Source organism: Bacillus rossius, chromosome 12, assembly GCF_032445375.1.
Source record: "Bacillus rossius redtenbacheri isolate Brsri chromosome 12, Brsri_v3, whole genome shotgun sequence".
Classification (NCBI taxonomy): domain Eukaryota; kingdom Metazoa; phylum Arthropoda; class Insecta; order Phasmatodea; family Bacillidae; genus Bacillus; species Bacillus rossius.
The window spans coordinates 1,394,468-1,421,545 of NC_086339.1; the positions used below are offsets into that span (position 1 = coordinate 1,394,468).

The 27,078-nt window shown below is 46.2% G+C and overlaps 1 protein-coding gene across 4 annotated transcripts in view; it reads right to left on the bottom strand.

Moving 5' to 3' along the window:
• LOC134537337 (irregular chiasm C-roughest protein) overlaps nt 1–27,078 on the bottom strand; it is a 331,140-nt gene that overhangs the window by 143,195 nt on the left and 160,867 nt on the right. For all 4 annotated transcript variants that reach the window (XM_063377666.1, XM_063377665.1, XM_063377668.1 and 1 more), the window contains exon 3: nt 45–128. The gene's annotated coding sequence lies outside the window, so the exon portion shown is untranslated. The remainder of the gene's footprint in view (nt 1–44; nt 129–27,078) is intronic.

Below are 27,078 nucleotides of genomic sequence, written 5' to 3' on the forward strand. Positions count from 1 at the left end.
CAACGAGGCGAGGCTGTTTGGGAGCTCCGTCTCAGTCGACTCACCGCTCGGACCAAGTGCTTCAGCGTCTCAGCTTCAGTTGGTGCTCCTCGGAGTTGTGCGCATGACCCCGGTCCCCGCGCGCGCGCCTGAAACAACCAACCACGCCTCAGTCACTCCTCCCTCCCCCCTCGCCCCTCCCTCACGACACACAAGTGCCGTGACAGCGAACATAACTCCAGACACAGAAGTGCTGAGACAGCGAACATAACTCCCGACACAGAAGTGCTGTGACAGCGAACAGAACTCCCGACACAGAAGTGCTGTGCCAGCGAACATAACTCCAGACACAGAAGTGCTGTGACAGCGAACATCACTCCCGACACAGAAGTGCTGTGACAGCGAACATCACTCCCGACACAGAAGTGCTGTGCCAGCGAACATCACTCCAGACACAGAAGTGCTGTGACAGCGAACATAACTCCAGACACAGAAGTGCTGAGACAGCGAACATAACTCCAGACACAGAAGTGCTGAGACAGCGAACATCACTCCCGACACAGAAGTGCTGTGACAGCGAACATAACTCCAGACACAGAAGTGCTGAGACAGCGAACATAACTCCAGACACAGAAGTGCTGAGACAGCGAACATAACTCCCGACACAGAAGTGCCGTGACAGCGAACATCACTCCCGACACAGAAGTGCTGAGACAGCGAACATCACTCCCGACACAGAAGTGCTGAGACAGCGAACATAACTCCAGACACAGAAGTGCTGAGACAGCGAACATAACTCCCGACACAGAAGTGCTGAGACAGCGAACATAACTCCCGACACAGAAGTGCTGAGACAGCGAACATCACTCCCGACACAGAAGTGCTGAGACAGCGAACATAACTCCAGACACAGAAGTGCTGAGACAGCGAACATAACTCCAGACACAGAAGTGCCGTGACAGCGAACATAACTCCCGACACAGAAGTGCTGAGACAGCGAACATCACTCCAGACACAGAAGTGCTGAGACAGCGAACATAACTCCAGACACAGAAGTGCTGAGACAGCGAACATAACTCCAGACACAGAAGTGCTGTGACAGCGAACATAACTCCAGACACAGAAGTGCTGAGACAGCGAACATAACTCCAGACACAGAAGTGCTGAGACAGCGAACATCACTCCAGACACAGAAGTGCTGAGACAGCGAACATCACTCCCGACACAGAAGTGCTGAGACAGCGAACATAACTCCCGACACAGAAGTGCTGAGACAGCGAACATAACTCCCGACACAGAAGTGCTGAGACAGCGAACATCACTCCCGACACAGAAGTGCTGAGACAGCGAACATAACTCCAGACACAGAAGTGCTGAGACAGCGAACATCACTCCCGACACAGAAGTGCTGAGACAGCGAACATCACTCCCGACACAGAAGTGCTGAGACAGCGAACATAACTCCAGACACAGAAGTGCTGAGACAGCGAACATAACTCCAGACACAGAAGTGCTGAGACAGCGAACATAACTCCAGACACAGAAGTGCTGAGACAGCGAACATCACTCCAGACACAGAAGTGCTGAGACAGCGAACATCACTCCCGACACAGAAGTGCTGAGACAGCGAACATAACTCCCGACACAGAAGTGCTGAGACAGCGAACATAACTCCCGACACAGAAGTGCTGAGACAGCGAACATCACTCCCGACACAGAAGTGCTGAGACAGCGAACATAACTCCAGACACAGAAGTGCTGAGACAGCGAACATCACTCCCGACACAGAAGTGCTGAGACAGCGAACATCACTCCAGACACAGAAGTGCTGAGACAGCGAACATAACTCCAGACACAGAAGTGCTGAGACAGCGAACATAACTCCAGACACAGAAGTGCTGAGACAGCGAACATAACTCCAGACACAGAAGTGCTGAGACAGCGAACATAACTCCCGACACAGAAGTGCTGAGACAGCGAACATCACTCCCGACACAGAAGTGCTGAGACAGCGAACATCACTCCCGACACAGAAGTGCTGTGACAGCGAACATCACTCCAGACACAGAAGTGCTGTGACAGCGAACATCACTCCCGACACAGAAGTGCTGTGACAGCGAACATAACTCCAGACACAGAAGTGCTGAGACAGCGAACATCACTCCAGACACAGAAGTGCCGTGACAGCGAACATCACTCCCGACACAGAAGTGCCGTGACAGCGAACATAACTCCAGACACAGAAGTGCTGAGACAGCGAACATAACTCCCGACACAGAAGTGCCGTGACAGCGAACATCACTCCCGACACAGAAGTGCTGAGACAGCGAACATCACTCCAGACACAGAAGTGCTGTGACAGCGAACATAACTCCAGACACAGAAGTGCTGAGACAGCGAACATCACTCCAGACACAGAAGTGCTGTGACAGCGAACATCACTCCCGACACAGAAGTGCCGTGACAGCGAACATCACTCCCGACACAGAAGTGCCGTGACAGCGAACATAACTCCCGACACAGAAGTGCCGTGACAGCGAACATAACTCCAGACACAGAAGTGCTGTGACAGCGAACATAACTCCAGACACAGAAGTGCTGAGACAGCGAACATAACTCCCGACACAGAAGTGCTGAGACAGCGAACATAACTCCAGACACAGAAGTGCTGAGACAGCGAACATAACTCCAGACACAGAAGTGCCGTGACAGCGAACATCACTCCAGACACAGAAGTGCTGTGACAGCGAACATAACTCCAGACACAGAAGTGCTGAGACAGCGAACATCACTCCAGACACAGAAGTGCTGTGACAGCGAACATCACTCCCGACACAGAAGTGCCGTGACAGCGAACATCACTCCAGACACAGAAGTGCTGTGACAGCGAACATAACTCCAGACACAGAAGTGCTGAGACAGCGAACATCACTCCAGACACAGAAGTGCTGTGACAGCGAACATCACTCCCGACACAGAAGTGCCGTGACAGCGAACATCACTCCCGACACAGAAGTGCCGTGACAGCGAACATAACTCCCGACACAGAAGTGCTGTGACAGCGAACATAACTCCAGACACAGAAGTGCTGTGACAGCGAACATAACTCCAGACACAGAAGTGCCGTGACAGCGAACATAACTCCCGACACAGAAGTTCTGTGACAGCGAACTAAACTCCCGACACAGAAGTGCTGTGACAGCGAACATAACTCCCGACACAGAAGTGCTGTGACAGCGAACATCACTCCCGACACAGAAGTGCTGTGACAGCGAACAGAACTCCCGACACAGAAGTGCTGTGACAGCGAACATAACTCCCGACACAGAAGTGCTGTGACAGCGAACATAACTCCAGACACAGAAGTGCTGTGACAGCGAACATCACTCCCGACACAGAAGTGCTATGACAGCGAACACAGTTTTTGGTTATCTCGTGATTCAAATTTCAGATAGTTTACGAATCACTGAACCGTCATGACAACTTCAAAACTAGAGCAGCGTGCACACGGAGATGAAAGTAAATCTTATAAACTTCCACTAAACTGAATTTTGAAAAACGTTTTTGAAAGTGAAAACTTCTAGGTGCGAAATATATTTTTTAAAGATTACAATTTAAATTTTTACTAAACTGTAAATCAATAAAATTATAGTATTTACTATTTAAAACATGTCCTGTGCATGATTTTGAGCGATTATAGCGATTCGAAATTATGAGCACGTTTTGTTCTGATGACAGGCATGACATCACTAGACATGCAGAAGGAAGATGAGCTGTAAAGGGAAGTTTTCGTAAGATAAACATGGAGTGCTTGTGGATTTCCAGCTCTCGATCAACTTCTTCGAGATTTACTTTCAGTTTCCCCTTGGGCACGCAAACTTTACAAACACTTTAATTCAAACATACACAAGCCAGCGATACCGAGCGCCATGTTCTTAGCAGTTCTCCTGCCTTGCGCATGTTTACATGGAAGATTAATTTCAACAACAGGCGGTTGCAAGTAGATTAGAAGTGGGCCTTCGAGAGGGTCTTTGGCGGAAAAAGTAGATTAGATTGGGAAAATGTCACAGGCCGTAAACTGGAAATACATATATCGAGTCGTGTATTAATTTAAATTTCATTAAATTGAATAAACACTGAACATTAAGAATATAATTTTCTTTCTACATTTATTAGGTCTAAAATAATGAGCTTAAATAAGGTCTATCTATGGATAATACTGAAATCAAAAAAACTCCTCGACCATTTCATTTTTTTAATTTAGTAACTTTAATGAGAGCTATTCTCGTAATTTCTTTTTTTTCTGTTTGAAAATATTATTTTAGACATAGTACTATGTTTTTGTTAGGAAAATGTTTTGTGTTTTACTGTGGTATGTGCAAGACAAGGCGGCCAGCACTTAAACGCGCCAAGAGTACAAGTTAGACGAGTAGGCAAATTAAATTAAACCACCAAAAATGGTAACAAATATTAACAAACTGAACTTATTTTAAGGAATAATATTTTTAAAACGTTCATAAAACACTCACCGCTGGAACTAGATTAATAAGGTGAGATAATTGGGAGAACAAGCAAGAGCAAAGAGATAAGGCAGTTTCTTAAAAAATAACCAAGACCGAAGGGGCGGAAAAGATTCGCTTCAGTTTTTTGACGTGGTAACGTCTTATAAATCGATGAACGCCGGCTGCACGCACGAAAAAGCATGACTCATTGTCACGTTCCGCTTGAGCCGAGCGTGCAAGAATCGGCCAACCACCGTGCGAGAAAATCTTCTATAATATCAAACAGGTTAAGGTGGGCCTTTTAACTAATTGTTCGTGATTATATTTAAACAAATTATTTAAATAAAAATTTGCAAAAACTGTAAATAATATTAGAAAATTAAAAAGTATGCCATTTTTTCATCAATGTTTTCTTATGACGTTATCACGTAAAATTATCGTGTGTAAACCGACTCTACAGACAACCCCCCTGTTTTTTTCACGTTCTTTTTTCTCAGGCTTTGCAATTATAACCGTGATGTCAAGAAGTGGCGTGAGAAACAAACTCCTCCAGTCCCGAAGCTGACCCAGCGAGTAGTCACGCAACACGGAAGTTGCAGAAGTCGCAGGGGAAGCCGGGTAGAGGCGCAGGGCAGAAACTTGCAAAGCCTCGCAAGGCCAGTTAAACGGAACGGCACTTCGCGCAAGAAAGTTAATAATTCAGACGAGGAAATCCACACAGCACAGCTGCGACAAAGTTTAGATCGTCTACACACAACCGTCTCGAAGTGGAATAACTCGAAGAGGATATCCCAAGGCGTGATGGCTGGTTTCGCATTGATTACCCCACAATGTGTGATCCTCGATAGCCGCGATCCTTGACAGCTGTGATCACTGATAGCCGCGATCCTTGATAGCTGTGATCACTGATAGCCGCGATCCTTGATAACTGTGATCACTGATAGCCGCGATCCTTGATAGCTGTGATCACTGATAGCCGCGATCCTTGATAGCTGTGATCACTGATAGCCGCGATCCTTGATAGCTGTGATCACTGATAGTCGCGATCCTTGATAGCTGTGATCATTGATAGCTGCGATCCTTGATAGCTGTTTTCATCCGATCTTAGTATTCCGATTCGTACGTTAAACTAAGTATATACTGCGTCAAAATACTACCTTGTATTGAATAATTTGAAACGAACGCCACGTGTGTGTTGACGAAGTCCTGTGTCGCTGTCTACACCCGCTGGTCTCCGCCGCTCTGCTGGCGACCCGCCAGGCGATGTGGACGAGGGTCGGTCTACGTCAGCACTGCTCTATGGCGGCCTCCCGAAGAGCAACATGTCTTCCCCGCGCTCACCTCGTGCCCTGAGACCCGGCCACTCCACAGCACTCGGCGCTTTGAAAACTCCCCTCTCTCTCTCTCTCTCTTTTTTTTTACGTTCGCGAAAGCCATTATAATTTTTCGCGGTAAATTACTTCAAATTAAAAAGTTTTAGTGGTTTATGTCCACGCGGGCACAAACTGCGACGAAAGAGGGGAAGAGGGAGAGAGAGAAAGAAACACAACTCTTTTTTTTCCCCTTCTCCTTCGGCGCCATCTCTTGTTCGTTGCAGTAACTAGGGTTCTGATTCTCCCCTCCCGTAGTTGGACTCCTCTTTCGCACCAGAGAATAATAAAAAATAAAAAAAACACGAGCGTTCGAGATTCACAATATTACGAGGTTTAATCGCGCGGTCAGACAATACCACCTCCTCAGAGCTCGCAGAACAATGGCGAAACATTCCTTTTGCTGCGGGCTCGCTAGCCGGTTTCATTTAGGTCCGTTACGTTAAAGAACATTTACGGTATAGATATATCTTAATGAAGCTTTATGTCACGAATTTTTCTTATTCCTTTTTGTTAGACTAACCTGGTACTTATCGTGGGAAAGAGAGACAGGATGGGGGGAAAGGCGCTAGGAAAGACAAAGAAACCAGCTCGGGGGAAACTAATGGAACAACCTCGCAGAAAGCGGAGAGAGGCGGATCTTCCTGACGGACTGACGACCAACGTCACGCCCGACAAGGTTCCCATGCCCAGTTTCCCTGAATTCTCGCTGTGGGAGGTCGGGGAAGGCGCCAGCAGTGCTGATGACACAGCCAACTGTCTGGTCAGCTGAGCGTGGTAGAGGGGCTGAGGCGGTGACTATGCTGGGTTGGTGGCCCCAGCCGCTGGTCATTGCCGAAGCACTAATACCCTCCCGATCAACAACAGGGAGTGATCCCTAACAGTTCTGTTTTTCTTAAAAATCTCTGGAATGTTTATAAAAAGCGAACTGGAACGCTATTCTGTTTAGGGCGCATATGTGGCAGGGGAACGTGAGAACGCCGGCCGTAAGGTCGGAATAATCTGTGTTCCCCGTCTCATCAATCTATATCTCAGGAAAACAAACTACAGATCCTCGCAGAAACACAACCAGGACCGGCCTGAGCGAGGGAAAAAGCAGAACCCGGTCGCCGCCTGAGCCTACCTCGACACCTCGGCAATCGCAAGTCCGGTGCCAAGAAGTTCATCTGGCAACCTCACAAAATACAAGTAGGGCCACGTATTTTGTTTCGCGGAAAAAGATTTACCTGACCAGCTGTGTTAGCACAGTCTGAGTTTCGTGGTTGGCTGGGTTTATTTCAGGCACATGTCCACTGTCAACAAAACCAATCACAGCCATCCAGTGAATTGCTCGGTCAAACAGGGCAAAGCTTGTTTGTTTCAAATAAGACCTCGTTTCCTTACAAACCTAATTGCTTTGGAAGAAGTCAATTATTTTTTTTATCGAAGTTAGCAATTGCTTACACTTTTGGTGGATTTACCAAGAAGTTCAATGACCTCTACGATGGACTACACAGCATCTTTTACATTGGCTGCTGACTTCTGAGACGCATGAAATGGGTTGCCTGAGATTCTTCAATTTTTTTGATTGGTGGTTTCTCATTGGCCAAAAGGATTCCCTGAAAACAGCGAATCAGTCAATAACAGAAGCGACATAACAATAAAAGGAATAAAGTATTGGAATTTTGAGATGGAAAAATGAATACACGGAATGTTTCCCGGTCGCTAGTCGCGCCGGGCGGGAGACAGGATGACTGGCAGCTCGGCCTCAGCTCGCCTGTGAAACGAGGGAGACGTGGTTTTGGAAACACGGTGTTTATCCGTGGCTCGGACCCGTAACTTCCCCTCATCCTCCCCTCCAATTAGCCGTCCGAGCGCGAAGCGACTGGGGAAATCATAAACGCGTCCTGGAGCTCGCATTTCAGCTGTTTACCTTCGGAAACCCGAGCGTGGACCACAGTCGCGACCCCCTCCCCCCCCCACACACACACACATCCCCGCCAGACGAATAATTCACCGCGGCGGTGCAGTCGCGACCCACTAGGGAGGGCATGCGTCTCCGCACTCGGCCAGGGGTGTGTTTGTGTCAGCAGCGTCGCCTCTGGACTGGCGCGCGGTCTTCTCCCAGTGCGTGTGTGCGGCCAAGTGCTAGTCCCTGGAGCGCCTTCAAGAATCGGGGCGACTGAAATGCTGGCCCTTGGAAGGGCAGCCCTTCAGGATTTTTCTGACAGTAGTGTTTTTGAAAGGTTGTCTGAATTGTTGCCCCTTGGATGGGCAGCCCTTCAGGATTTTTCTGACAGTGGTTAGTTTGTAAAGTGATCTAACCTAACCTAACCTAACCTAAACTAACCACTGTCAGAAAAATCCTGAAGGGCTGCCCATCCAAGGGACAACAATTCAGACAACCTTTCAAAAACACTACTGTCAGAAAAATCCTGAAAGGCTGCCCTTCCAAGGGGCAACAATTCAGCTCCCCCGTGGTATCTGTACCAAGCGCGTCGTGCCTAAAAACAATTCTGGGTATTTTCCCTCTAAAAAAAAACAGCTTAGAAACAAAATTAAGGATACGAACTGCTCATCAGCACTCAACCCCCACTCTAATGTCTCGATCAGTTTTTTTATAGCTCCCGTAGTTTTTTGACGTGTAAACAAACATCTCAGCTCCCGGTATACGCCATATCTGGCAGGAGCAGTCTCGCGACAATGGAGCGGGAAATGCGGGACAGCGGCGCTGCGTCTGCGCAGAAGCCTCCAGGAACCCGCGGGAAGATGGCGGACGCACATCGTGAAGACGGATTACATCGATGGATTTTTTTTTTTTTTACTTCGATGGGCTTTGACATCGTTGGAGTTCTTACATCGATGGGCTTTGACGGTGGTGGAGATGGTGAGGGTACGTTTTTGCACCTGCGTTGTTGCTGGGCAATTTCAGCGTTGGTATGTGACAATGTGTAATACGTAGAGACCGGGAAAATTCGCGAAATCATTTCGCTATGGGCTAAAATACAAATAGTTATACCTCAGTGCTGCCTCTGCCATTGGCCCACAATTCACCTGGATGACGCTGGGCCAACGAGAAACACCCGACCAAAGCTTTATACGAATCACAGGCTGCTACGTTGGGACGTCTCACAAGACAGCGGCCAATGAGTGGGTGGCATTTGTTCGAGTGCACGTAGAACTATGGAGTTCATCCTGCAGGTCATTGAACCCGCGAATTTTTTCCGGTCCCTAGTCATATGTTAATTTAACCACGTGCTTTGTGTCAATGTATCACATGGTACCGTAGTTGTTTCTGGTGAGCTTGCATCGTTGTGATGGGCCGCTGCTAATGCCCACCGGGTGCTGCTGGACTCCGACACGGCGCCGATATCTCCGCACGTCCTGGGTTCGAGTCCCGGAGGTCCCGTGTCACGCGAGGCTCGTCAAGTCGTCCGTCAGCGCGAGGGAGGGACGTCGGAGGAGCGAGAGGCACTTGTCGGCCAGAGGTGATTCCAGGAAATAAAAAAAAAGGCTTCCCCGTGGTTACAGTCCCCCTTTTTTTCCACGGGCCACGAATGTTGCGAGCCAGCACCGGGGCTTAGAGCCCCCGGGGGGGGGGAGGGGGGGCTAATCCCCCGGCACACAAGCCCGACAAACTGGCTCTCCTTTGAAGTGCAGCGGGGAACAATGTTTGCGATAAACGGATCGCCCGTCGTTCCGGGCGTACCTGCTCCCTGCGGCCTCGAGACCCGGGGAGGTGTAGCAGAGAACAGCAGGACAGATCACGGTTGCTTTTGTGCCGGACTCAATCCCCGCCTAGTACATCGCCCGGAATTATTGAACCGGCGCAGTTAACACCCCTCCTCCGTCCGGCATTTATAACAATCTTTTTTTTTTTTTCCCTCGTTTCGTACGCTCTCAATCATCCCTGCCTGCTGAGACAGCTGCCCGCATTACACGGTCCTGATATGCCAATTGAAAAAGATAGAAAAAAAAGAAGAGAACTCTCCCAATGAGAACAACATCGGTTTTAAGGATATTAATTGCATGGTTAAAAAAAAAAAAGAGGGGGGAAGGGATTCCAAAATCCGTAACAGAATATGTCGGTTGGAATGGGATGGCATGAAAAGGTGGAAGAGGGAGGGGGAGGGGGGGGGGAGTGCTAACAAACAAAGTTGCCTTCGCTTGTTTGAGCTGCGTGGGGAGTTTCCTAAAATAAAAACTGTCTGCCTTTGACAGGCGTTTCCACGTCGCACCGAGTACAGAAATCCCTTCAACTCCCCTTCTGTTCTCCGCAAAATGCCCTGAATTTGTTTTTTTTTTTTAAACGTGAGGTCGATTTTGTTGTATCCTGCACAAACTAATCTCGCTTCGCCATTTGAAAACTGAACACACGAAGATATCGAGAGAAAAAAATGTATTTTTTGAATGGAAGTGTATTCGGGGATGGACTTTTAAATGACAAAATCCGGGCGCTACGTGTAATGGAATTAACGAAAAACATTTAGAAAAACGTAATGATTACGAACGCAGTTGCTGCACTTAAAGTAATATAATTTTGTAGACATAATTCCTACGATCCCAATGGCCGTTTACATCTAAAAATATATTTTTTAAGCGGCAAAAACAACATAGTGAATAAAAAAATTATTTTTCGATAAACCGTTAGGAATTTTCTTAAAAATTTTTTCGAGTTATTAGGAATTTATGTGTGTGTGTGTGTGTATATATATATATATATATATATATATATATATATATATATATACACATAGAGAGAGAGAGAGAGAGTTACCAGCTTTTTTATAAAAATAATTCTGGGCGTAAAATCACTGTTTTAAAATTTTTGGAATATTTACTGAATAATAATAATTTACCGAACAATAACTCAAGAATGGGAACATTCCCTGGCATGCGACACTGCAAAATTCTTGCCCATATTTTTCATCCAATAAATAACCAAAATGTATTTTTGTCTGCAAGACAAAATAAATTTTGAGCGAAAGATACAATTAACTACACAAGAAATCGCATTCTTTGTCACAACAAAATTTTATTAATTATAAAACACTTAATTTTTGTATCTGCGAAAAAATTCTGAATTTACATATTTGAATCTACTGCATGTTTAAGTTATCATTAAAATACACAATGTATTAACAGTTCAGTGGTATAGTTAGTTCCTATTTATAAAAGGTGTAGATTGAAATACAAGCCAAGTTAGTGTAACAAAAAAAACCTCAAAAATAAGTCAAATATATCCAATAAAAAATTAATCATACTTTTTAAATATTATTTTTGAAATAGTAGAGTTATTAGTAGAGTTATTCTATTTCAACAGAAATATAATATTTTCACTGCTATAAAAGTGTTTTTTTTTTTTTACAGTTTATACATCGGATTTAGTTCATTGCACAACAGACCAGTGATATCCAAAACTGAAAAGATTAATAACGCTCAACGAAATACTAATTTGTATGTGACATAACAAAATGTTCAAATCTTATTCAAGAAAACGTTTAAATGGGATTATAAAGTTTTATTCGGCTAACCAAAAGGGCCACGTCAACTAAATAAAAAAAACCGTTATTTTGTTCGATGTTCAACAGAAGTTTTTGTTGCACAACAAAATTACGTTAAAACATTCAAATGTTTTTCCACAGAAAATGGCAGCCTGTTTGTTGTCGCGATACGCAGACCAGAATTTCGCTAACTCAGACAAATCCTTTTTTTTTCCTCCTCCCCTTGAGTAACCGGGTTGGCTAAAGTAGCGCAGGATGATGTCGGGGAGAAGGTGGAAGCTGTTGCCCGTCGCCGGGAATACAGTCGGGAACAGATTATTTCCGTCGTCGAGATTTCTTTCCCCCGCGCTTCCCCCCGCCCCGGCTAACGCAAGAGACGAGGAGGATTAAGACGCAGCGCCTGTGGCTCGGGCAGACAAATGTCCGCGACTTCCCGACGCGACTGTACCGCCGCGGGCGCGGGGACGGACGGCAAATGAAGAGAAAGGAGGCGGAACGGACGGGAGGAGGGAACGGGAGAAGGAAGGAGAGGAAGCAGGAGATATCGATGGCGGGAGACGGAGCTGGCACAAAGTCGACGCGGTTGTAGCAGTGGGAAGTCTTCAGACCTGTCGCTCTAAGACACCAGCTCGTTGGTCCGTGATTTTTGGGAGCTATTTAAATAATTCACTAGAGGTGTTTTTACCCAGGAATAGCGACTCCAGGAACCTGGCTTTAACACAACCGCAAGTAACTAATGAATAGAGACCTGCAAAATTCGCGGGTTCATTTCGTGTTATGCTGAAATTCAAATAATTATACCTTACTGCTGCTTCTGCCATTGGTCAACTGTTAATCTTGGAGGACTGAGGGCCAATTAGAGACCCTCACTCATAGAAGTGCCGAATCACAGGCCACCCAGTCGAGACGACTCACAAGTCAGCAGCCAATGTACAGGTGGCATTTGCCCGAGTGTGTAGAGGATATTGGAGTCTATCCTGGAGGTCATTGAACAAGCGAATTTTTCCGGTCTCTACCAATGAACGAGTGCGTGGGAGACGTCCAGCAGCCACGTCGTGGTCACCACAGACGACGATGGACTGAAGGATGGGGACATGATGGGGCCCCGAGATGGCGCACCTGCTCACGGCAACGTCCGCAACGTTTTCCCGATCGACAGAAGCCACGGGTTCGAAGCCAACAAAAGTTCGCCCTTGACGGGAGGCAAGTGGCCTTAACCACTCTACCAGCTGACGACACACGAAGTAACTCCGTCGACGAATGCCGACTGTTCGAACAAACCAACAAATTGTCGGACGTCACCGAAAGTTCAACTAATTTGTCAGTCCGTCCCTGGGTGACATCGCCCGAACACTTCTGGACGGCGTCCGTCGTCTTTTCTTAGCTACATCGCTCTTAATGTGAGTCCATAGTTACATTCTCGACGGACTTAAACACATACACGTAACTGCTATACGCTTTTATATTAATAAAACGTTTTTTTTTTAAATTGGGTTCGCTTCATTATGTCCCTTTATTCCTCCTACGTCCAAGCTGCTGTCATTTCGCATTGCTTGCTACTAACGCAAGCTATCATACACCTTTAAAAAAAAAACACGTTTTGTAACCCTTACATTTATACGCAAGCATGTGATCTACAGTTCATAGATATGAATGTAATTGAAATTAATAAAACACACATGTCACGTTAACGAAATAATAGAACAGTGAACTTAAGAGCAAAGTATTAAACCCAATTAAATAAAAGTCAAATTATAAAATGTTTAATATTCTTTAAAAATAAATCATTACTTAAATTTCTATGAGCATTATATAGTGCGACAATTAATTTTCTTTTAAAATCCAAACAAACAGAAAACTGGCTGCAGTGGTCGTACTTCACAAGAGCCTGGACCCGGAGCTGAGCAGTGTTGCCACATCGAGGGAGAAGTGTGGGGGGAGAGGGCGGCAAGAGAGGCAGGGACAGGGGGCGGTGGAGAACACGAGGAGGCAGCAGAGGTGGAGAATCAGAGGGAGATAAAAAAAAGGGGGAGATAATATAGGGCGGAGAGATAGAAAAGAGAGACAATTTAAGAGCGCAGGGAAAACTGCGGAATAAAAAAAAAAGGTCTCTATTTTTTTTTTCCACCTGGACCGCAGTTCTTCCAAACAGAGCATAATGGAATGAAAATGGCAGACGGAGCTCGGAGCCGGGGCAGGCTCGGATCTGGCAGCTCCGCCAATCCGCGCGGCCCGAGCCACGGATTACCGGATGACTCGAGTCATGGACTGTAATCCGCTCCGGGCTGGCGCCGGCTCCTCCCGACCCTGCTGACGTCATCAGCCGTAACGAAACTCGTTAGATGCGGCGGCCACCTCTGCCCGGACTCAAACCAGCTGGGAAAGTTCCCTAAACATACACATTATTTTATAATTCCATATTTCATTTTGATTTCTGAATACAAAATATTCCACGTCACATTTACTTTGTTCCCCCCACCCCACCCCCCCACCCCCCCAAACATTCTGGAACATCTTTAAACCTGTATGTGGAGCTACAATCATTTAGAAATTAAATTTTATGCTGATCTTTATTTAATTTTTCCCAATTAATTTTTTTTAAAAGAACTCACTCTGTGTCCGCTCGTATTTTAGGAAGCCGACTTATAGAGAGAAGTCGTAACTTGACACGTTGTGTAGCAAACACTGTTGAAACGTGTCTTGAAAATTGTTGGTTCTGGCAACGTAGCGCGAGCTGGCAACACCGCCCTCCCCCAAGGGGGGGGGGGGGTTAACCGGGCGGCAGGCGCGAAGCCAGCCCCGGGCCAGCGCGGCGTTGCGTGATCTAATTATCCCTCCCACCCCCTGAACCCCTCTCGCTCGGCCGTGTCTCGCCGGGGCCCGCGGACATCGACGAGTTATCGGCCACGTTGCCAAGTCTACGGCGAGAGCTCTCCCTCCCCCCTTCCCCCCCCCCCCCGGCCGCTAGAACCGCTCGGGATGTTCGGTCGGCGCGCCTTTAAGCGAGACTTCCAGGTGCGAAGTGCCATCCCGCCAACACGTGGCGTGTTTAGGTTGTAATTTCCGGGCATGAACACTAATGGTATCTGGGGGGTGCTCTGCTACAGTGATTACGCTAGTTCCGCGTCCTACCGTCAGAGATCTCTCTCCTCGATCCCCGCACAAGTTAAGAATGAAAATTATGCAACTGCCAACCACCAAAGAAAGACCTCCAACCTCAAGCTAGATAATGTTTAATTCTTAACAGTTGGTGTGTTCAAAGCGATGCGTTGTTGACGATTTCGCGATTAATTTGACGCCAGATAGAAATTACATTTATTTTTATACCCAAGTTACTAAAGTTTCTTCACCGTCTAAATTTGTTTTTTTTTTAAATGTCTCATTTCAAAGAGATTAAGCCTATAGCTAGTCTAAACTTGCATGTTACAAAACTAATCCAAATGCACAGACATAATTGAACGGTGCCCCCGTGAATAAATAAACTGTCTAAAAAACAGTATATCTGACAAAGATGCATCACTGGTGTAGTGAAGGTGATTCCAAAAGCTGCGGCCGAACGTGTAATATCAGTTGCGTGACTAATCCGTATCACTTGTGCACGGACCACAAACACATTGGGCAATGGCCAAATAGATACCGCAAATGTTTGCATATGCTACTGGAAACCACCCCGCGCAGAGATTACCGCGGGGGAAAAAAACTGCTGGCTTTAATGGAACGCAGCCCTGGGCATTTTAAGTGCTGTGCATTACAGCCCGCAAGCGATAATCGCTCGCCCCCTGCCGAGCGACGGTACGCCAACCCGCGCAGCAGTCCTGCGCTGCGTGCTGCGTTTCGAGTGCTCGCAGGGGCTGATTACTTGCGCCGGCTTTAAAGCAGTACAGGCGCGGAAATGGATCACGGAAACGAATCCATGCAGGCAGCAACAGGAAGGTAGGGAAGATAGGATGGTACAATTTGAGGAGGGTGAGTAAATGAAGAATTAACCACTGTAGAGTAATGAACCCTACGGCTGATTTGCATATTTGGTGAGGTAATTTCCAGCTCATGCACAAATAATTCTGAGGATGGGAGGCAGCGAATTATTTCCTGAAAACGTGGCATGGATGCTATCTCGAACCATTAGATCCAGCAGGCACGCGCGAAGCCGTAAGAGCGTAAACGTTAGGGCGGGTTCACTCACCGATATTTATGGTGCGTTCGCACCAGTTCGTATTCTTAGGAACACAAAAGAAAACAAAAACCAATTTCAAATAAACATCAGTATTGGGGGGGGGGTGAGTTTTCCATCAAGCTAAAACGACCTTTATACGCTTGTCTATGAGCGTACTTAAGGCTTGTCTATGATTGTACATCAGCTTGTCTATGAGTGTACTTCAGGCGTGTCTATGAGTGTACTTCATGCGTGTCTATGAGTGTACTTCAGCGGTTCAGAACCAACTATAAACTTAGAGATTACTCTATTACTCTCACCTTGAGCATATCCATACCCAAACATTTATATTTACCTATCCTGGCAAGCAACTGACATTTCTGTCTCCACTAACGACTGATATATCCGGCTGAAGGATTCAGGCATCACAGCGCGGTGAAGCCTCGAGGAAAACTTGCCTTCAGCTGATTCTCTGGAAGTGTCTCTCCCTTCCGCTGGCCTCACGCACCGCCTCCTCTAATTGGTTTTCTCTTCTCCCTGACTTTCGACAGTTGGCAATCCTGCTCACGCCAGTCTGGGGGGGAGGGGGAGGAGGACTAAGCGCCCGTACGCACGCTCTGCCACCAACCCTCCACAAATTAAATTTCTCTTCGGGTACTCACAACTCTTATAGTCCCGTATCACCAATTGTCACGCACCTGGTGTCACATTCCACCGTTTCGTTTGGAACTGTCGTTAATGCCGTCCAACTCGGCACTTTCGTCTAATAGTTTCTTCCCAATTCTGTGGGTTTTACAACGGTGAGGTTTCTAAGATCACGGCTATGTTCTGGGGTGAGAAAGCCCAATATTGGGTGGGTGATTCCTCACCAGGCTTGATTCAGAATACGAAGATTTATATCAGAAAATCTATCGCTGAAAACTTGGCGTTGGAGTTATTGCACTTGGTACCTGGATACTGAAGGGATCCTCGGGTTATGGACACAATTTTGAGCAGCCATGCTCATTCCTTCGTTCTTTGTGAGTAAGGGGCCCGCCAAGACAGGGCTGTGTTTGTGTTGGTGAGGCGGGATAATAAGTGCGATGCTCGCTGGAGCATCTAGCGCGGTATCGCCTCTAAGCGCAAGGCTCAGTCTTCTCGTCGTGCATAGGACAACTATGAGATTGAAGCGGAAACCATAACATGTTTATTTAGGAGAAATAAATATTAAAGGTGTAATTCAAGTCCCTTGAGTAATTTCAAGATTCTTTCCCGGATGTTTCACGCCTTAAAATTTGTTCTGAAAACACGATTTGTAGCCATTTTAACTCTTCTGAAAATAAAGTTTAAAATTTAAATACGAAAACAAAACTATTCATACACCCTCAGTGTATTCTCGAATGTTTTTTTGTAAACACACGCTATTAGGATACCTTGAGCAGTTTTCAAACCGTGTGGTTTCTCGTGAAGCTCAGCACACGGTACCTGTGTGTGCCCAGTCAGAGGATGCCAAGTACCCTAACTATTGTTTCTTCCAATAGCAATGTCGGGCAAATAACTCACATTCTCATGACACAACTCAGGATTGAACTAATCACGTCACCTGGGTTCACAAACTGTAGCAATGACAAGATTAGGATAGAACCAGAGACCCTCCAGACATTAGTGAAAATGACTTAATAGGATATATTTTCATGAAAACAATAAAATTTGAAATATATGGAATGAAATATTTTCTAAAGCAGCAAATATGTTTGTATTATGCCTATATTATTATTGCTACACCGCTAAATTCCAGGGTCACTACTCAAGAACCCGAAATGGCTCATTGCACGACGTTGATTACTGGGCGCCACACTGAGAGAAATGTTTGTTTGCCTCAACAAAATATTTGTTTGTATATGGTGAAATACATATATTTTGTTAATTCAAACAAATAATTTGTAGTAGGAAAGATTCTGTTGACCCAACAAAATGATTCTGTCAACTGAAATGTATATTTGGTTAGGTGTAACAAAAATTTTGTTACTTACCGAGTTTTAATAAACTAACAGTATATATCTGTTTCGCCATATATAAACAAATATTTGTTTGATTCAAACAAACTTTTTTTTCTCTGTGCAGTTCAGAGCCTTGCTGCTATGCCCCAGCGAGCCTCACAAACACAAATACGCCCTTAGAAACCCAGCCCTTGTCAAGCGACTTAAGACACCACCAGTTTGTTGGTGTCTCAGTCCCGTGTCATCAGGTGGGAGGGTGGGCGGATCGAAGGCTGCGAGGAGAGGTGGCCAATAAGGAAAGGGTTGGAGAATTAGCGGTTGTTCAGCCACATGTTAAAAGCCCCATCGTCATGTCGGGGCGGCACGGCATGGAGTCGTAAACCTCGCGTGCGGGGCTCGGTGTGTATACCGTGGCCCACGGCAGTATCTACACCCCCCCCCCCCCCCTGAAGGGCGTGGTGAACAGAAGCCACCCCCTCCCTCCACTCCACAAACACTCCTTTAAGGCCTCCATCAAAGAACGGCTACCGAACGTTAACCTTGGTTATTTGCAAGGCAAACAGTTCCTCCGAGCTGAGTTCCTCATCCACGCAGCTTAGCGGAAATGACGTTGGAGAAGATGTGGTGCTGTCGCGCATATCTGATCGCGTTTCAAATAAATATTTGAAAACCTATAACTGCAGATAACTGAAACCAAGCGTTGCCTCGTATATGCAGTAAGCTAGCAGTCACGTGTCTTTAACGACTTATCGGAAACTAGCATTCGTACCCGTCAACCGGAACGTTTTATTTTTATTAGCATAGGCTTCCTGTACTGCTTTTCAGTTAAACAGTCAAGCATTTTAAAATACTTTTTTAGAATATTCTTTCAGTCAGGATAACGTTTTGTATGCGCATATTTGAACCAATATGTGTTAACTAAGATGGGTGCAATACAATTACAAAGCTTATAATCACGGGTTCCAATTAAAAAATTGCCAAGTCTAGAACGTCCACGAAGACGCTTATTTGACCAGCTAGGAACTTAACATCCCAGAAATAACCGAAAACCGTGTCAAATAAGAAACAAGGAACATCTCCCCACTTATGAGCACAAACTAGGAGCTGAGTATAATAAGCACCAAGGGATTTTTTAGTACAGTTCTTAAGATTTCGTTATTTATTTTCCTCACACAATATATATTTTGCCGTGCTATATTCGCTCGATTATCAATCAGATGTTCATCGGTTGCCGATTGAGTCAATTTTAACAAGACGGACTCCTAGTTCTCCGTATTTCCCACCGACTAAACAGTTCTGTGCGGCAGGTACAATTGATAGCTATCAAATCCCCCAAATGAAAGAGAAGTATATTTGTTTTAAAGCCAGGCTACTTTTAAAGTATAATGCGAAAACACTGGAGCTATAATTTTAATTATGACACATTTATGCATCTAAGGATCCTGTTTTCACGAAGAGTGGTCGAGAAAACTTTAGGTGATTGCATTCTTTTGAATATGAAATTGGGATGACTGATTGGGATTCCTATGCTGTCTATATATTCAATATTTGGCATCGGCTATTGTTTGGCTTGTTTTCTGAGTGTCTGTGTATTGCCTTGTTATATTCCCAATAATCAGGATTTCTGTATAACCTACAATGCAAACCAGCAACGGTGTATGCCCAAAATAGGAGGGCTGTTTTTAAAACAAGGTCTTTTTGGTCATTGGACAGTATTAGTAAACTACATATCTACTTAAATTTTCCACATGATCGCCATTCAGTTGTAAGCACTTTTTTGAAACGGTGTACCAGTTTTTTTTGACCCTTCTGCATAGAAGTTCGCCGCCTGGGAAACAAACAAGTTGACAACGGGCAGTCTCGAGTTCCTCGTAGTCAGATCGCAGTCAGCCACAAAGCGGACACGGCAACATCTGCAAAAGAAAGTCCAGCAAAGAGCAGCAAACAGCGCGGATCTCTGAGGCGAACAGGCGAGTCACGCACCAGGAAGAGCGGCTACCCGCGGTGCAGAAGAGTGAGGCGGGAAGCCTGCTCACAGGTGTACTTGTCGTAGCACCCCGGGCCCTGCGACCACCGAGCCGACGCGAGTCACGCGCCTGGCAGGCACGGCTAATCGCCAGGACGTGTGATTCGGTTTGTGTGTGCAGAAGGATCTTCACCTGGCCCTGTGTGCAGGCTTCCCCTTGACTCGTCTGCACTGCGGGTAGCAGTTCTCTCTGGCGGGTTGATCACCAGGCGGCGAACTTGTGTGCAGAGGGGTTGCAGAAACTGGTGCAGCGTCACTAAAAGTGCTTGGAACTGAAAGGCGATCGTGTGGAAAAATGAAGTAGATATGTAGTAAGCTATAAATAAAATATATAGCTATAGCTAAAAAAGATTTTTTTAATGACCAAGCGGACCTAGCTCCAAACTGACGCGACTGGTGAACGCCGCGAGGGGCGTGGCCTGGCCACCCGCAATGGCGGCGCGCCGAGGAATGCGCGCACAATGGCCGCCGCACAAAGACCCGCGCGATGTGCCACTGGCACAAGGCCCGGCGGGCCACGGACCGAGATCAGCCCCCTCCCCTCGCCCTCCTGGCAGAACAACCAGAGGACCGCCAAACGACAAATTGATTCCTCGCCCGGCACGCCATAGTTGCATTGTTAAAACAGTCGGCGGTCCGGCCCATTGTGGAGCACGGACCGTTCAGATTTACAGTCGGTCCTCCCGCCCACGCGCTCTGCCCGGGCCGTGTGTGGCTGTACCGGGCCGTGTGTGGCTGTACCGGGTCGTGTGAGGCTGTACCGGGCCGTGTGTGGCTGTACCGGGCCGTGTGTGGCTGTACCGGGCCGTGTGTGGCTGTACCGGGTCGTGTGTGGCTGTACCGGGTCGTGTGTGGCTGTACCGGGCCGCGTGTGTGGCTTTACCGGGCCGTGTGAGGCTGTACCGGGCCGTGTGTGGCTGTACCGGGTCGTGTGAGGCTGTACCGGGCCGTGTGTGGCTGTACCGGGCCGTGTGTGGCTGTACCGGGCCGTGTGTGGCTGTACCGGGCCGTGTGAGGCTGTACCGGGCCGTGTGAGGCTGTACCGGGCCGTGTGTGGCTGTACCGGGCCGTGTGTGGCTGTACAGGGCCGTGTGTGGCTGTACCGGTCCATGTGTGGCTGTACCGGTCCGTGTGTGGCTGTACCGGGCCGTGTGTGGCTGTACCGGGCCGTGTGAGGCTGTACCGGGCCGCGTGTGTGGCTTTACCGGGCCGTGTGAGGCTGTACCGGGCCGTGTGTGGCTGTACAGGGCCGTGTGTGGCTGTACCGGTCCGTGTGTGGCTGTACCGGTCCGTGTGTGGATGTACCGGGCCGTGTGTGGCTGTACCGGGCCGTGTGAGGCTGTACCGGGCCGTGTGAGGCTGTACCGGGCCGTGTGTGGCTGTACCGGGCCGTGTGTGGCTGTACCGGGCCGTGTGTGGCTGTACCGGGTCGTGTGTGGCTGTACCGGGCCGCGTGTGTGGCTTTACCGGGCCGTGTGAGGCTGTACCGGGCCGTGTGTGGCTGTACCGGGTCGTGTGAGGCTGTACCGGGCCGTGTGTGGCTGTACCGGGCCGTGTGTGGCTGTACCGGGCCGTGTGTGGCTGTACCGGGCCGTGTGTGGCTGTACCGGGCCGTGTGAGGCTGTACCGGGCCGTGTGTGGCTGTACCGGGTCGTGTGAGACTGTACCGGGCAGTGTGTGGCTGTACCGGGCCGTGTGTGGCTGTACAGGGCCGTGTGTGGCTGTACCGGTCCGTGTGTGGCTGTACCGGTCCGTGTGTGGCTGTACCGGGCCGTGTGTGGCTGTACCGGGCCGTGTGTGGCTGTACCGGGTCGCGTGTGGCTGTACCGGTCCGTGTGTGGCTGTACCGGGCCGCGTGTGGCTGTACCGGTTCTGGCACTAGTATCTTCAACGTGTATTCACTTAGTGAAATGTTTCTGTTAGAAATATTTGTTACGAAACAACTGCAAGAGCGGTATGGAGTCAAAATTTAAGAAACAGACCTTACGTAAAAGTGATGACAAAATGAAATAAAACATTGCCTCGTTTCGTGCGCTTAAAGTTTTAAAAAACGTCTCTGGTATTTGAAGAGTGATCTTAAAATTGATAAACATAACAGGTACCTACTTTGCGTGCATTTTAAAACGTCTAACACAGTATCTCGGAATTGAATTAACTTTAGAGTAGGTGTGAAAACATTAGTTCTTTTTTTTTTGCGTTATTGCGGTATAAAAAAAATAGAAAGGAAGTTAAGATAAGTTAAAAATTTGTTTATTTGCAATTTTAGATTAATAAAGTAGATTTCTCCTACGTCACACGGCTGTGCACAGAGGTTGAAGGCGACGAGAGCTCATGTATGAGCCATGCGCGAGCCTCCAGACACGAACTGCGCGGTGTTGCCACGTGTCCGCAAACAAGGGGGTGTTCGCGGGCTGAGAGGGGGGGGGGGGGGGAACGACAGGGTGTTTACGTCCATGCGGGGATAATGATCACGGCCGAATAATGGGACAGAACATGCATCATGCAGACGGTCCCTGGGAGCGGACAGCGCATGGACAGGTGGGACACGACCACTAAAATAACTGCGCGGTTGAGAAATGTCAACATCAAAAACTAAGTTTTAAATATAAATAAAACATAGCATTTTTTCAAACATAATAAATAAAAATATAATTACAAACATGCATGGTTCAGAATTTATGGAATGTTGTATTAACAGAGTAGTGTATTGAGTATAATTACAAACTATTATGCTTTGGAATAATTTTTGACAGTATTGAATTACCTTGGTAGCAATGAAATAAGCATAGCTGCCATGTGCACATGTGGACACATTGTGCACGTGTGTTATTTTTTGCGACTGAAACTGAGGTTAGTTTTTCAGCACTCATACTTTGCGGCTATGCGGTTATTTTTATTTTTTGAAACAAAAGATAAAGTATTTGAACATAGTGTTTTGGTTGTTCCGTATTGGGAATATATATTCTTAAGCAAATAAGGTGAATTGTTTCGGCAACGAACGACCACAAAATAAAAACCAAGGTTGGCAACACTTAACGTTCTGAAATTTAACGACTTTTAAGCTTTTATGTTGCGATAAATACCGCACGGTTGGCTTATTTCCAAAGGAAATTAGAGCGTCAGTAATAGCACTGAGTTGCGGCTCTATCTTCCTTGCAAGTGGAGGGGAGGGTAGTCTTCACGGGCGGTGCTGGATTCGATCCAACCCCTCTCCTGCTTCTGCGCAGGACAGTTCTCAAAGTGCGACCGTCCTAAACCTGAAGTAGTGTGAAGCCACCCCTAGCAAAGGAACATAAGTTATACTTCTTTAGGCACGTTATAGACTAAATAATGAGAATGAATTTTAAGATGAGCGCGCACCATGCAAAGAAATTTACGCAGGATGAAAACAAGGCTACACACAAATACAAGTTTATTTATGTGCTTTTAAATCATATACTTCAGTGATTTATAAGTACTGAAACCTGGTCCATATTATTTTTAAAAGAATATGTATTGTAAATATTATTCATCGAAATTAATTTCAAAAAAACTTTTGCAGGTGTACAAGTGAGGTTAATTATATAGTATTTATAATTTTTTTCATTATAAATATGAATTTACAACACTATTATTCAACAAATAATTAAAACTAATAAATTAGAATAAACATTCAGAATCTTTATTGATTTTAATTATTAAGTAATTAATAACTCTTTTTTTACTGAGCTTAATTAATTTTATGCATGTGTTTATATTAATTTACTATTACTTTTTTATTGAAATGTTTTAATTTGATTTTATTAACTTTTCACCAACCGTATTTATATTACTCCAGTCCTTTAATTAATCACCAGTCGGCAGCCAATGAACAGGTGACATTTGCCCGAGTGTACAGATGACTGTGGAGTCTATCCTGGAGGTCAGTGAAACATCCATTTTTTCCGGTCTCTATTAAGTAAATATTTTAAAACCTGATCAATAGGGGCAGGCATTTTTCGCGAATAAATCTGAACGTCCATTAGACTGCAAAAAAGTATACCCGCACAAGCAGTTTCTTCCTTGTGATTGGCGGCCGTCTAGCGAGAGAAGTCGTTGCCTTTTTTTTTTGACCGAGCCACTCAGGACGCGTTTCCTTTTCGTACTGAATTGCTCTGATTGGTGTCGTATCTATCGACATGTACCTGAAAGAAACTCACCCAAAACACGAAACACAGGCGGTGCTACAGTGTTTTAACTTATAACTAGTCTCGGAATCTTTTCGCGAAAATATGCATGGCCCCTACTGATCAATCATTGACTCAGACACAAGTGTTAAACACTGAATATGTAGTCTATATATATATATATATATATATATATTAGCCGAGCAGATTCCAGTGTATCATAGCTAGGAACAGGAAAAATTCGCGGGTTCAATGACCTCCAGGATAGACTCCAATGTCCTCTACACACTCTGACAAATGCCAACTGTTCATTGGCTGCTGACTTGTGAGTCGTCTCGACTGGGTGGCCTGTGATTCGACACCTCAATGAGTGAGGGTCTCTAATTGGCCCTCAGTCCTCCAGATTAACAGTGAACCAATGACAGAAGCAGCACTAAGGTATAATTATTTGAATTTTTAGCATGACACGAAATGAACCCGCGAATTTTTCAGGTTTTTAATCATAGCATATTTTAAAATTCTTTTTCAATAATTCCTTATTCCCGGTTTTTGTTGGTAAGATACAAATAATGAATAAACATGTCCAGTGCTGAGCGAGAACACGTCCTGTGCGACCCTCAGCGCCGCGGCTTGACAAAGGCCGGCGCTGCGACGGGTAAAAGAACCCGTGAAGGGAGGGGGAGAGGAGGAGGAGGAACAGCGGAGAACAGAGGCCAGTACTGGACCAGCCACTCCCGTCAAGGGAAAGTAATTAAGTAAAATAAAAAAGGGGAGTTGTCTGCAAAGTCGGTTTACGGACGATAATTTTACGTGATAACGTCATATGAAAACATTGATGAAAAATTGCATACTTTTTAATTTTCAAATATTATTTACAGTTTTAAAAATTTAATTTATATAATTTGTTTCAATATAACCACGAACAATTAGTTAAAAAGCCCCTCCTTAACCTGTTTGATATTATAGAAGATTTTCTCGCACGGTGGTTGGCCGGTTCTTGCACGCTCGGCTCAGGCGGAACGTGACAATTTTTCGTGCGTGCAGCCGGCGTTCATCGATTTATAAGACGTTATCACGTCGAAAAAAAATCCTGCCAGGCAGAGATCACACAACGCAAAGTGTATTTCCGATACTCAAAAAATCTTTAAAACCGACATTTCAAAAAAACGAAGACATACATGTCCATGTACTTTTTCGCGGAAATATCGGATCGTTCATTAGACTGCGTTCCTCCCTCGTGATTAGCGGCCGTCTGCAAGATAAGCCATTGCCCTGTTTGACCGGGCCAATCAGGACGCGTTTGCTTCCGCACTGGATGGCTGTGGTTGGTGTGCCTACTGTCAGTAGACATTCACCTGAAATAAACCCAGCACGGATAGCCCGAGCGAGACTCTTTTAAAGTTTTCTAACTAGAACAAGGTTTATTTCACGGGTTCATCGACTAGCAAATTAAGACTCGAAGCACATATTCTACATCTGCTTCGCGTTGATGATGGGACTACATGGCTACAGACACACCCTTGACTGCTTGAGCCAGGTATAAACAATGAGAAGAGGTTACCCAGTCACGTATAACTAAACACCTGAAATTTTCTCGATAGGTCAGAATCCAAATTCGCTTGCTTCTTTACTGCTTCAGTGATTGGGCCACAGCTTATCTGGAAGTTCTCTGGGCCGATGGTAAGCCTTCAACAAAAGAAGTCTCCAATCACGAGCATCCCAGTTAACAGGTGTCACGAGTCAGTAGAGACCTGAAAAATTCGCGGATTCATTTCGTGTTATGCCAAAATTCAAATAATTATACCTTAGTGCTGCTTCTGCCATTGGTTCACTGTTAATCTGGAGGACTGGGGGCCAATTAGAGACCCATCACTCATAGAAGTGTCGAATCACAGGCCACCCAGTCGAGACGACTCACAAGTCAGCAGCCAATGAACAATTGGCATTTGCCCGAGTGTGCAGAGGATATTGGAGTCGATCCTGAAGGTCACTGAACCCGCGGATTTTTCCGGTCTCTACCGATGAGCAGATGTAATGTGTCCGAGTATATGCGTGACCGTGGAGTCAATCCCAGAGGTGAAGTATACGCCCTACCATCCAGGCTTGTAGCAGAGCTAGAAGCATGACGTAACGCGACACAACTGCGGCGGCCCTGGTCGATACTCGCCGCCCGCGCTGATACGCAAATAGCCCGCACCGACTGTGGCTGCGTCGACAAGCTACAACCCCCCTCCCCCAACCCACCTGGCAGCCGGCACTTCTTGAACACTCGCGTGTTGCTGCGCAAGTAACGAGCTCCACTAGTAGTGCGGTCGCCTACTTCCTTTGTACTGCTGGGGGAAAGAAAATAGTAATCCTTGTGGAAAAACGCGAAACTGGTAGTAACTACTGAAAACCAGCGGAGCTTCGCCTGTCCGCGGTTTATTTATTAACAGTGTAATTTTTCATATTTGTAAACAGCAGTAATACTTAGGGACTGGAAAAATTCGCGTATTCAATGAACTCCAGGATAGACTCCAAGATCCTGTGCATACTCGGGCAAACGTCACCAGTTCATTGGCTGCTGACTCGTGAGGCGTCTCAATTGGGAGACTCGTGATTCGACACTGTTTTGACTGAGGGTCTGTAATTGGCCCACAGTCCTCCAGGTTAACCAATAGCAGAAGTCGCATAAAAATACAATTATTTGCATTTTAGCGTGTCGTGAAATGAATCAGCGAATTTTTCTGGTCTCTAGTAATACTCGCTGTTTTAGGTTGCTGACCTCGATCACAACCGCGAAATCAAATAAGCTATCCTCATCTCGTGTAAACTGTCTGGAGGAAATGGAAAAGGACAACAGACCATGATTTGGAATGCGACTCTCAAGAGTTCCATTTTAAAATAAGGTCAGCAGCCGCTCCAACATCAATATTGTTACACCTCGATATGCTGCCTGTTTATTTAACCAAGCATTGTTTCTAAACCAAATTATTTTATCCGCGTGTTATTTGGAATTTCGTATCAGTTATTTGCAGTTACGAAGAACACTTCCCTTATTCCGTAAATAAACTGTAATTTCCAACAGAGTATGTACATTGTTTGTAACGTGTTTGAGTGCGGTGTGTAGAGAATTAACGTGTGTGAAGAGTTTGTTTCCAGCATGTTGGTAGATCTGGCACGAGCAGTAGTGTGAGCAACAATGGCCCCTCGAGACCCCGTGAAGAATGGGCAATGACTAGAGACATGCAAAATTCGCGGATTCATTTCGCGATAGGCTAGCATCAAAACAACTATAACTTCGTACCGCATCTGCAATTGGCCCACATTTTATCCGTGGAACTGTGAGCCAATGGGAAACACTAAACCAAGAAAGTGCCGAATTACGGACAGCCTAGTTGAGACGTCTCACGCGTCAGTAGCCAATGGACAGGTGTAATTTCCGCGAGTATTTAAAGGACT